The 12081-nt window shown below is 39.8% G+C and overlaps 1 long non-coding RNA gene across 4 annotated transcripts in view; it reads left to right on the top strand.

Annotated features, from left to right (window-relative positions):
- LOC133246127 (uncharacterized) overlaps positions 1-12081 on the top strand; it is a 162096-nt gene that overhangs the window by 48382 nt on the left and 101633 nt on the right. For 3 of the 4 annotated variants that reach the window (XR_009735920.1, XR_009735923.1, XR_009735921.1), the window contains 3 exons: positions 6589-6677; positions 7997-8122; positions 8695-8791. This is a non-coding gene — a long non-coding RNA (uncharacterized LOC133246127). The remainder of the gene's footprint in view (positions 1-6588; positions 6678-7996; positions 8123-8694; positions 8792-12081) is intronic. The other variant, XR_009735922.1, reaches the window with a different exon arrangement.

The raw sequence follows: 12081 nt of genomic DNA, 5'->3' as shown, positions 1-12081 counted from the left end.
ATAACTAGATATATGGAATAGGACAACTTTGGATAGGATGTTCTTCCTAGTATATCGTTTAAGGGAAAAGCATTCCATTCCTAAAAATTGGTCCAAAGTCATATAAAGAGAAATGGTAAAGTACTGAATTTATAATGTGGGAAAATTCTACCCCAGATACCTTTATACTTTAATAGGTTTCAAGTCAAGATCCTAGAAATAATTAAGAACTAGAAGCATGTAGTAAGATTTAAAAAAAAATCATAAACCTTATTTGTCTCAAAGTATATTCTAGCTGCCTAAATTCTTGCCATTGAAATAGGTTTAATGCAGTTCTAGATGGAAATGTCACCTTTTATCTGGTGGAGGAAAAATAAGTCAGTAAGTTAGGTTAGCGATTTCTCATCTTGCAGAAAGGATTGCAATGAGAGAATGATTGTGGTCAGATGAGCTTGTATAGAAGGTAGATCAGAAAGGGTGTAGAGCTCATGACATTTCCTATGAGAGTAATCGCGATAAACATGAAGATGCTGGGCATATGAGAGAAGAGCATGGTAAAGAGTAAAGATTTCAACTCTCCATAATTTCTTTCAGAAACTTAATATAGAATGTACTTGCTTATATGGATAGCGTCTAGTCCTTGTTAAGGCTTCCCTGGTGACTTAGTGGTAAAGACTCTGCATGCCAATGCAAGAGAAACAGGTTTGATCCCTGGTCCAGAAAGATCCTCTGGAGGAGGAAATGGCAACCCACTCCAGTATTCTTGCCTGGAGAACCCCCTGGAGCCTGGCAGGCTACAGTCCATGGGGTCACAAAAAGTGGACACAACTTAGTGACTGAAGAGCAACAACTCCTTGTTAACATCAAATCAGAGAATGTACACTATTTAACAAATATCCGTCATGTATGAGGCACTACTTTGGGAACAACAGAATGTAAAAAATAAGACACCTTTGCTGATTTACACAGCAGAAACTAACACAATATTGTAAAACAATTATACTCCAATTAAAAATAAATTAAAAAAATATAAATCCTTTCACCTTTATGGAGTCTCTGATCTATTTAAGATACAGATATCAAATTAAAGAAAAAAGCAAAGAGGCAATAACAAAGATCAGTTCAGTTCAGTCGCTCAGTCGTATCTGGCTTTTTGCGACCCCATGGACTACAGCACGCCAGGCTTCCCTGTCCATCACCAATGCCCAGAGTTTACTCAAACTCATCTCCATTGAGTCGGTAATGCCATCCAACCATCTCATTCTCTGTCATCCCCTTCTCCTCCTGCCTTCAGTCTTTCCTAGCATCAGGGTCTTTTCCAGGGAGTCAGTTCTTCACATCGGGTGGCCAAAGTATTGGAGTTTCAGCTTCAATATCAGTCCTTCCAATGAATATTCAGTACTGATTTCCTTTAGGATGGACTGGTTGGATCTCCTTGCAGTCCAAGGGACTCTCAAGAGTCTTCTCCAACACCACAGTTCAAAAGCATCAATTTTTCAGCACTCAACTTTCTTTATGGTCCAACTCTCACATCCATACATGACTACTGGAAAAACCATAGCTTTGACTAGACGAACCTTTGTTGGCAAAGTAATGTCTCTGCTGTTTAATATGCTGTCTAGGTTGGTCATAGCTTTTCTTCCAAGGAGCCAGTGTCTTTTAATTTCATGGCTGCAGTTACCATCTGCAGTGATTTTGGAGGGCCCCCCCCCCCCCACACCAAATAAAGTCTGTCACTGTTTCCATTGTTTCCCATTCTATTTCCCATGAAGTGATGAGACTGGATGCCATGATCTTAGTTTACTGAATGTTGAGTTTTAAGCCACCTTTTTCAGTCTCCTCTTTCACTTTCATCAAGAGGCTCTTTAGTTCTTCTTCGCTTTCTGCCATAAGGGTGGTGTCATCTGCATATCTGAGGTTATTGATAATTCTCCTGGCAATCTTGATTCCAGCTTGTGCTTCATCCAGCCTGGCATTCCGCATGATATACTCTGCATGTAAGTTAAATAAGCAGGATGACAATATACAGCCTTCAGCTCAGTTCAGTTCAGTTCAGTCGCTCAGTTTTGTTTGACTCTGCGTGTTTCACCCACGTGTTTGACCCCGTGAATCGCAGCATGCCAGGCCTCCCTGTCCATCACCAACTCCCGGAGTTCACTCAAACTCACGTCCATCGAGTCGGTGATGCCATCCAGCCATCTCATCCTCTGTTGTCCCCTTCTCCTCCTGCTCTCAATCCCTCCCAGCATCAGAGTCTTTTCCAATGAGTCAACTCTTCGCATGAGGTGGCCAAAGTACTGGAGTTTCAGCTTTAGCATCATTCCTTCCAAACAACACCCAGGGCTAATCTCCTTTATAATGGACTGATTGGATCTCCTTGCAATCCAAGGGACTCTTAAGAATCTTCTCCAACACCATAGTTTAAAGGCATCAATTCTTCGGTGCTCAGCTTTCTTCACAGTCCAACTCTCACATCCATACATGACTACTGGAAAAACCATAGCTTTGACTAGACGGACCTTTGTTGGCAAAGTAATATCTCTGCTTTTCAATATGCTATCTATGCTATGCTATGCTAAGTCACTTCAGTCATGTCTAACTCTGTGTGACCCCATAGACAATAGCCTACCATGCTCCCCCATCCCTGGGATTCTCCAGGCAAGAACACTGGAGTGGGTTGCCATGTCCTTCTCCAATGCATGAAAGTGAAAAGTGAAAAGTGAAAGTGAAGTCGCCTAGTCGTGTCCGACTCTTAGCGACCCCATGGACTGCAGCCCACCATGCTCCTCTGTCCATAGGATTCTCCAGGCAAGAGTACTGGAGTGGGGTGCCATTGCCTTCTCTGATGCTATCTAGGTTGGTCATAACTTTCCTTCCAAGGAGTAAGTGTCTTTACAGCCTTAACATACTCCTTTTCCTATTTGGAACCAGTCTGTTCCATGTCCAGTTCTAACTGTTGCTTCCTGACCTGCATACAGATTTCTCAGGAGGCAGGTCAGGTGGTCTGGTATTTCCATCTCTTTAAGAATTTTCCAGTTTGTTGTGATCTACACAGTCAAAGGCTTTGGGGTAGTCAATAAAGCAGAAGTAGATGTTTTTCTGGAACTCTCTTGATTTTTTGATGATCCAATGGATGTTGGCAATTTGATCTCTGGTTCCTCTGCCTTTTCTAAATCCAGCTTGAACACCTGAAAGTTCACGGTTCACATGGTTGAAGCCTAGCTTGGAGAATTTTGAGCATTACTTTGCTAGTGTGTGATATGAATATCCACAAAAAGAATTGAGAAAGCTCCCTGAGTTTTATAGGAGAGAGCTATATACAATTCCTTTGTTGTTATTATTGTTCAGTCACTAAGTCATGTCTGACACTCTGTGACCCCATGGATTATAGTCTGCTAGGCTCTTGTCCATGAGGTTCTCCAGGCAAGAATACTGGAGTGGATTGCCATTTCCCTCTCCAGCAGATCTTCTCAGGCCAGGGACTGAACCCATGTCTCCTGTATTGGCAGATGGATTCTTTACCACTGAGCCATCAGGGAAGCCCATATAATTCCTAGAATAAGATAGTTGGGACCAAATTCCAATGAGCAAGTAGGATTTGAAATGGACTGAGAAAGTTTGGATGAGTGGAATGCAGGGGCCATCTTTCAAAGGGAGTTATTTGGAAAAAGCACAGTATAAGAGGAGGAAATAAATTTGTCTGGAGCAGATGATTCTCGGTGGAGAAAGATGGAAGATTAGTCAGAAGATTTGGGTTTCCCTGGTGGCTCAGTAAAGAATCCACCTGCCAATGCAGGAGGTGCGAGTACGATTCCTGTGCCAGGAAGATCCCCTGGAGAAGGAAATGGCAACCCACCCCAGAATTCTTGCCTGGAAAATTCCATGCAGACTGATGTACTACAGTTCATGGGGTCCCAAAAGAGTCGGACACGACTTAGTGACTGAACAGCAACAATTTGGGACAGGAATGGATTGTGTGGTCTCCTGCTCATATCCCTCTTAATCTATTCATTAAATGTTGATACTGCCTTAGTCTCCAACCTGAAACCAACTTTCACTTTACATAATCTCCCTAGGGACTCACATCTAGTCCTAAGCTTTCAGTTATGAAGAATAGATGTTGAAAAATTTCAAGCTTTCTGTGTTGCTAGACTCCAAGCTACTGTATACAACTGCTTATCAGACTTCTTTACTTAAATATCTTCCAACTATTAGACTAATGAATTCCAACCTGATTTTCCTAATTTCACTCAACCCCCTCTCCAAATTCTTTCTCCTTCTATAATCTTGTCTTCTCTGCTTATTACTTGAATGGACTTTGCATAAGATGCTTAAGTTTTTGTATCTTGCTTGCTACATTTGAAAAAAAATAGGGATAAAGTTATTGTTATTTTTAGGAGTTTCTAGGAGGACAAAAACAGCCAAAATAGGCAAAATATGCAAAACTGTAAGAACAGTGCTTAGCACATAATAATGCCCCAACAAATATATATGTGGGGCGCATGCACACACACACACACACACACACACATTTGGTTATCTAGCCAGTTTGTTTCATTACTTTTCTCCCAGTATTTAATTGGTCACAAAGTACGATCACATATGTGCTTCTCCACTTCCTTTCCTCAATCACCTCTGATATGGCCTCAGTCCAGATGTGTGTTACTTCTCAACTGTATTGTTGAGATAATTGTACTAAACTGAAAATGGTCTTCCTGTCTCCAGTTTTGCTTCTCTTGCCTCTAATTTCCAAAATGCAACTATTGTGACCTTTTGAAACTGCACCGAACCAAACGCTTCAAGAAAAGTGAGCTATATTCATAATGAGACCCAAATTTCCTTGAATCACGCTAGGTGCTACATGATCTGGCCCCTGACTTCCTCTTTGGCTATCTCTCCCACCATTTTCTGAGCTACTGATGCTCAGAAATATCAAATATTCCTTGCTCTTTACATTTTTACAAATGCAATTTTTTTTTCCAGTCTTAATCCTTTTTTTTTTCCATTCTTTAATCCTTTTTCTTCTCTTATCCAGTCTTCCCTTCTTTTTCATGACACAATGAGAAATTTGTCTTCTTAAATGTGGTTCTTTTCAACTGAGTCTGGGTTGGTAGATGTATCAAGAAAACAGCATGCTCAAAGTTGTTCATTTAAGGAGGATTTAATATAGGGATTATTTACAAAAGTTTAGATATGATTAAGGGAAACCCATAAGAGATAGTGCAGGAACACAGGACGAGCAGCATCTGGGAGTCATAATTGCTCCTAGGTCTGACAGGACAAGAGGTGGTAGTGGTTACCCCAGAAGCGACCAACTCACAGGAGATGTGGTCTGTTGCACAACCTTCGGCTACCTCTCAAAGAGGAATTTGGAGATAAATACCTATCCTTGGTATTCTTGCACTCTCTGCCCTTTGTTCAACATTTCCCATTGTCTGTACCCCACTGGGAGCCAGTTGGTAAGGTGTTGAAATAGCCATAAGGTCCACCTCCTGGCAGCATCATGGAGGAAGGATGGAAACCAGATCTGCAAGTATAACTGAAGAACATTCAACAGAGGTGCTCCCCTCTGCAGTCCCCAGTATCCAGAACAAACTTTTATTATCATAAAACTTAACACATTGTATTGAATACATATCCACTTTTGTCATAAATTGAGGAGTTTTTGACCATACAGGCTACCTTTATGTTTTCTCAGCATTCAGCCAGGGATCCATATATTAACATGTACGTGAATGAATGAGTGAGTGAATGTCAATGTCAGGGTAAGGTCTGTGCCATGTAAAACAGGGGAATCATAACAGTTTGAAGCTGCTTATCTGCTTCACCCTCTAGAACTCTAGATTTCCACTATAATCCAGGCTTTCCTGTTAAGACATGATGCCTATTTCTCTTTTGTGTGATATGTAAATGAGTGCAAGTGCACACATGTGGTATTTATTTCATAATTTTTAAAAGTGATGATGGGTCAGGCAAATATCAGACAATTCACAAGCTTGAGACAAATAGGAGAAAACAATTTCTCTAAGAAAATGATCTCCATTTAGTCATTTATTCACTTGATTTAACCCCATGCTGCTATTAGTTATGCAGGGAAATTGTGTTTTAATGACTCTTCAGAAAATGTTCACCACAGGAAGAAATACTGTATGACTGGAATGGACTAAGAGGATATTTATCTCTCTGTGCATTTTGTGGATCTCAATGCTATCACACCTATGTGCTCCAAGAAAGATATGATAGTAGAACAGCTGTTAATAACAAAGGTGTTTATAATTCATATGAAAATTAGGACTTCAGAAGAGCAAAGTCCTTTTAAATATATTATCTGGTCTAAATATCAAATATAAATTACCTAATCTACTCCTTATATTAACCACCATGACTATGATGGTAATTAAAGGTAATTTAGAAAATAATATAAAATGTTAATAATGTAATTTGGTCTCAGCTTTTTTAAATGCAGTACTCTCATCAAAAAAGTAATGCTAACTTGTGATAATTATGATCATCCCAACTTCTTTTGTAACAAGAAAATCAAGTTTTTAAAAGGATGAAGGAGACATAGTCTTAGAGATTATAGTTTAATGGAAATCACTTTCTTTTTAGATGCAGAGATAGGACCCTTGTTTATGAATTTCCAAGCCTAAATTTCTTATACTGCATCATGCATCTCCTCAATGTTCGGCACTAATGAGGTAAGACATCATCTAAAATTAGGCAGTCAATCCCCCATGGCATTTGACGTGGGGCCTGTGATTTCTGGAGAGTCAAGGACCTTATTACAGAATACAGTGATTCATTTAATAAGAGCTTTCCTACAGAATATGGAAGCCCAGATCCATTTATAAACTACAGAACTAGAAAAGGTCTCTGCTAAGGAAATTTTGTGGGCGAATGGTTGTAAGATGGCACCATTAATTATTTCCCTCATTAATGCCTTGTCAAAGGAAAGCAGAAGTGGTGTTTTCATTGTTTTGGGAAAAATAGTTTTGCTTACTTTCTATTTTCATAAACAAGGAGTACCATTTTTTTTTCTAAAGTATTTTCTTATAATGGTAACTTTTAATGGGAATTGTATTAGTTCTCTTTTGCTGATCATACTGAATGTTACCTTCCCATGTTTTCATAGCTCAGATTTACTATTTTTTCCCCTGTTTCTAACCTCTTCCATAATCATTTATATTAGTTTGAAAGCTGAATAAAAGGAAAAATGAACTAAGAAACAACTATTCACTTGATTAAATGGAACCCATTTATTCTCTTATCATGGATGTGAACTTATCATCTAAAATCTCATCATCATTTATTTCTATCTTCTCTTTGTTTCTGGTTGCTGAATGAGAATCTTTAAGACTTGAAGCCATTTTTTGATGTTAATCCTTAAAAAACCAGTATTAATCTTTGTCATTTATGACAGGTCCTGACATTAGGAGTGCTGAGTGCCAATTTGGAGAAAATAGATATAATATTATCCGAACCATTTCTCCCATCTGGCAAGCATTAAGGATTGCTGCTAAAATAAGAAAATGATTCCTTCCAGCATAGGGAGTGTTATCTCTAACCCTGAATTTTGCCTTAAGTTTCAGAGTAAGATTATCTGACTCCATCTGGATTTTCCTCAACAGCTTTTTGAACCTCCCTTGACTCTTCCTCCCCAGACTCACTTTTTCATTACTTTGCACACTTCAGTAGCATTGAAAGTATGGCCCCAATTTGAGTGATAAAAGTAAAAAGTGAAGTCGCTCAGTCGTGTCCAACTCTTTGCGACCCCATGAACTGCAGCCTACCAGGCTCCTCTGTCCATGGGATTTTCCAGGCAATAGTACTGGAGTGGATTGCCATTTCCTTCTCCAGGGGATCTTCCTGACCCAGGGATTGAACCCGAGTCTCCTGCATTGTAGACAGATGCTACACCATCTGAGCCACCAGGGAAGTCAGTTTGGGTGATAGGAATGACTAAAGAAGAAAGCGTGTCCAACTTCTCAGTAGTGTCCAATTCTTTGTGATCCTACAGACCATTGCCCACCAGGCTCCTCTGTCCATGGAATTCTCCAGGCAAGAATACCAGAGTGGATTGCCATTTCCTTCTTCAGGGGATCCTCCTGACCCAGGGATCGAACCTGCATCTCCTTCGTTGCAGGTAAATTCTCTACCATCTGAGCCACCAAAGAAGAGACAAAACAGGTGAAGCCTATTTCAAGACTGAAGAAGTATGTCTCATAGAAGGAAGTTTGTGCTCTGTGTGAAGGGAAACTTTGAAATTTTCTTCTAAGTTATTCTATGAAATAATTAGGAACAGAGAGGGGCTCAGCTTCAGTAACATTTGAATAAGCGTTTGGAGAGTTTTCAGAGATAGCCTTAGATGCCTGCTGTTGGTGAAAGTAAATCCTGTGTCATAAATCATACCAGTTTATTAGTAGTAGGTGGGATAAATCCTGTGGTAAGTGAAGAGAGGCTTAATGAGAGAGTGCTTTATTCCTAAAGTATCTGAGAGACACACAAAAGAGAGCTGTAAATAAAAGCCTGGTGAGAAATAGAGGTTGGAGGGCACTGGGGAGGTGCCACACTCTGAAACAAGCGATATCTGCCACTAAACACCTTGATTTGGGGACTTGGATTACTGGGCATTGCAGACATAGTGGGTTGTGTGTCTGAAGAGATTATAAAAAATAACTGCCTGAAAAAGATCAGCTGTTTTTTTTTTTTTTTTAGGTATTTATCCTGGGCTCCTAGCATCTGCAAGCTAAGTTTGTTCCTCTGAAAATATTGGGAGACTGGCAAGAGATAAGGGAAAACCAGGTTATAAAATGTGAGTTCTGTTCCTCTTAAAGATGCCATATTCACTCTTCTTAGGATCTAGTCTTATTTTCCAACTCTCTCATATCTGCAGAACTTTCCTCTTTGCTGGCCTTTGCCAGCTTGTCCATCTATAAAAATGTCTACATACTAAGAATTATTACAGCTTCCCTGGATCTTGAGTCCCCCTGGTGCTTAATATTGTCCCTACTCTCTGCAGTCGAATTTGAAGGAAAAGTCCATACTCACTTCTTCAGTCTTCCTTAGCTAGGCCGGGATTCTCAGTTCTCATTCCCATCCATCACTTTACAGAAGCTAGCTTCTCAAAGGTTACTGACAGTCTCCCACCTGCCCTATCTAATGGCTTCTTTTCAGCAGTTATCCTCTAGGACTTCTGCAGCATTTCAGACAAAGCATCCTTTGGCTTCTGAATCACAACTTTCTCCCATATTCCTCTTCTTCTTCTTCTTCTTATTTTTTACCATTTAAAAAAATCAGTCTCCTTTTAAGTTTTTTTTTTTTTTCCCTTTCAGTAGCTTGTAAATATTGATATCACCAAAGGTTGAATTCTTTCTTTCTTTTTTTTTTTTTTTACTATTTTCATTCTTTTATTTATTTCCATGACCTCAACTATTGCTGATTTCCACAAACCTTTATCTCCAGCCCAGACCTTGTGTCTGAGTTGCCAATTATTGCTTTCACCTAGTGGTTGTAATGCCTCTCAAAGGTCACATAGCTAACTACTATTCTCTGGTAAACTTTTGCTTCCCCTTCTCCACTTTCAAACCCTCTTAATAGAATTACTTTGAAGTCAGCCCCTTTGGAAACTTTGCCATCTTTGATTCCTATTTCTCACAGCTCCAGGAACTGATCCATAAGTCTAGTTGATAGTATGTCAAAACTAACTTTGAAATTTCTTTTTTCTTCTTTCATTTACTCTGCCATTTCCCTCATTTGACTTTCCCATTTCTCAACTACTTTAGTTAAATATCCTCCTGATAATATTTCATCTTCAGCCATCTCAGTTCCTCTCCACGCTTCTTCTAAACTTTCTCAGATATCTTTCTCTTATCATGTCTATTTTCTTCTTAAAACAACAAATGACTCTTCATTGCCAAGAACAATAAAATAATTAGTATGGCTTTAAGGCCCATGCTAATTTTTTGCCATCTGTTTCATGGTGATCCAAATCTGTCGAGAAGGGTTTGGACGCTCTCTTTTGTCGTAAAGGAAAGGAGTGCTGATTGTGCTTAATTCTGTTACTTAGAGATTGTTTTATGCAAATCCCATGCCACAGTAGAACAAAACAACTCCTCTAAAGGAATTCCAAAGAGGAGCTAAATGCATGGACAAGTTAATATGTATAGTCAAGGCAATTGCCATCCTGAGAAGTTAAGTCCCCATTAAGAGCTGAGTATGAATAGCACCCCACTCCAGTACTCTTGCCTGGAAAATCCCTGGGCCGAGGAGCCTGGTAGGCTGCAGTCCATGGGGTATCTAAGAGTCGGGCATGACTGAGCGACTTCACTTTCACTTTTCACATTCATGCATTGGATGAGGAAATGGCAACCCACTCCAGTATTCTTGCCTGGAGAATCCCAGGGACAGAGGAGCCTAGTGGGCTGCTGTCTATAGGGTCACACAGAGTCGGACATGACTGAAGTGACTTAGCAGCAGCAGCAGCATGAAGTAAAGAAAAGAAATTTGCAAAGAGGGAAAAAATGAAGGTGTTTGTTATTAAAAAAATCTTTTTTGGGGGGGCTTTCCTGGTGGTCCAGTGGTTAAGACTCATTGCTCTCATTCCGGGAGACCCCAGTTCGATCTCTGGTCAGGTAACTGAATCTCACATGCTGCAACTGAAAGATCTTGCATGCCTCAACGTAAACCTGGTGCAGTCAAATAAGTATATAGAAATAAGTATCTTATTTTTAAATCTTTTTTTGACAACAAAAGCAAAGGCAGTGAAAGCAAAAATAAAGAAATTAGACTATCAGTTCAGTTAGTTCAGTTCAGTCACTCAGTTGTGTCCAACTCTTTGCAACTCCATGGACTGCAGCACACCAAGCTTCCCTGTTCATCACCAACTCCCAGAGCTTGCTCAAACTCATGTCCATCGAGTTGGTGATGCCATCCAACCATCTCATCCTCTGTTGTCTCCTTCTCCTCCTGCCTTTAATCTTTCCCAGCATTAGGGTCTTTTCCAGTGATTCAGTTCTTTTATCAAACTAAAAACTTCTGCACACTAAGGGAAACTATCAACAAAATTATAAAGCAATTACAGAATGAGAGAAGATATTTGCAAATATGTGATAAGAGATTCATATAAAAGTAGGTAAAGACAACTTAATAACAGGAAAAAAAATCAGTAGCCTGATGGACACCTCACTAATGTTGCATAGAAAATGTAGCCTTACTTGAATAAAACTTAATTTCCTCTCTTTCTCACACCCTCCACCTATCTTTGCTCCTCAAGCTTGATGGATGGCATCACTACTTAACCTTCAAAGCCAGAAATTTGGGAATTATCCAAGATTTTTCCATTCCCCTTTATTCCACATCCAACTGGTCAGCAAATCTTATTCAATCAGTTTCCTTAGGATTTCTAAAATGGTCACATTTCGCACATTATTCCCACTGCTTTTGTTTAGACCCACACCCTTTCTTGTCTTGAAAATTGTAGCCACCTCAGTCACTTTGTTTGCATATTATGGAGTGGTCCCTCCTACCCTCCTTTCCTCCTTTGTTTTATATACAAAGTGTATAAGGAATGAAATAAAAATTCTCCTTCTGAAATCCTTTCAGTGGTTGAATCAAGTCTGTAGTCATTGAGTCATTGCTTTGATTTTGCTCTGTGAGGTGGTTTGGAGAAATAGTTGTGTTTTTGGATTGTGCCTCTAGGGAAAATTAAAGCATCTCGACTCTGGATAGAGTCTGGAAGAGAGGAAGAGTCAAAGAGCTTGTTCTGCCATTTTCCTAAAGTGACAAAAACCATCAGCCCACCCATGGAGAGACTAGACTGCATACGTCTTAAAATGGACATGAGTTTGAGCAAACTGGAAGATAGTGAAGGACAGGGAAGCTTGGAGTGCTGCAGTCCACGGAGTCTCAAAGTGTTAGACATGATTTAGCGACTGAACAGCAACAATGTCTTAAAAACTCTCTCCAGGTTGTACACTTCATCTCTCCATCTTCTCCATTTTCATCTCTCCATGTCTTACTTTTTTGCTTATACTTCTTGGAGAAGCCAGCTCTAATAGGACTGATGGCTAACCTGTTTGGCAGCAGATGAAGCAGTAAGAAAAC

Source organism: Bos javanicus, chromosome 4 (assembly GCF_032452875.1).
Source record: "Bos javanicus breed banteng chromosome 4, ARS-OSU_banteng_1.0, whole genome shotgun sequence".
Classification (NCBI taxonomy): domain Eukaryota; kingdom Metazoa; phylum Chordata; class Mammalia; order Artiodactyla; family Bovidae; genus Bos; species Bos javanicus.
Note: the sequence above shows the minus strand (reverse complement) of the source record. Positions and strands in the feature narration are given on the sequence as shown.